This window comes from Humulus lupulus, chromosome 4, assembly GCF_963169125.1.
Source record: "Humulus lupulus chromosome 4, drHumLupu1.1, whole genome shotgun sequence".
Taxonomy (NCBI): domain Eukaryota; kingdom Viridiplantae; phylum Streptophyta; class Magnoliopsida; order Rosales; family Cannabaceae; genus Humulus; species Humulus lupulus.
Genome location: NC_084796.1, coordinates 23,181,856 through 23,182,555, shown reverse-complemented (window position 1 = coordinate 23,182,555; position 700 = coordinate 23,181,856). Strand labels below are relative to the sequence as shown.

Genomic DNA, 700 nt, shown 5'->3' with positions numbered 1-700 from the left:
TCTTGAGCATATTAGAAATAGAGGATACTTGGGCTGCCAAAGAAGTGATGGCATCTACATCATGAATACCAGCCACCTTTCTGCCTGTAGACAATCTAGAAGTAGGCCACTGATAGTTGTTGTTGGATATCCTCTCAAGTATTTCATATGCCTCATTATAGGACTTAGCAAGAAGAGCCTCGTTCGCTGAAGCATCAACCACAATTCTAGTGTGGGCATTTAGACCATTATAAAATGTCTCCATCTGGATGCAATGAGGAACGCCATGATGATGGCATTTGCACAACAACTCCTTAAACCGCTCCCAAGCCTCATATAAAGTTTCTTCATCAAGTTGTTGAAATGAAGTAATCTCATTGCGGAGCTTGGCATTCTTAGTGGGAGGAAAATACTTCATCAAAAACCGCTCTGCCAACTCTTACTAAGTACTCACAGAATCTGATGGCAAAGAGTTCAACCAAGCTCTGGCTCTGTCTCTCAAGGAGTATGGGAGAAACTTTAGTCTCAATGCATCCTCTGTCACTCTGGGCAGCTTGAAAGAGTCACTTACTTCGATGAACTAGAAAAGGTGAAGGTGAGGATCCTCTGTTGGCATCCCACTAAACTGACCCACAGTTTGAAGCATCTGGAACATGACTGGCTTCAATTCAAACTGGGCTGCCTGAATTTCTAGTTTGACGATGCCTGGATTGAGCTCATT

At 43.1% G+C, this 700-nt stretch overlaps 1 non-coding gene across 1 annotated transcript; it reads left to right on the top strand.

Moving 5' to 3' along the window:
• The first annotated feature begins 260 nt into the window (after positions 1-260).
• On the top strand, positions 261-367 carry LOC133833354 (small nucleolar RNA R71). Its single transcript, XR_009892735.1, has one exon. It is a non-coding gene; the product is annotated as a small nucleolar RNA R71 (small nucleolar RNA).
• The last annotated feature ends 333 nt before the right edge of the window (positions 368-700 follow it).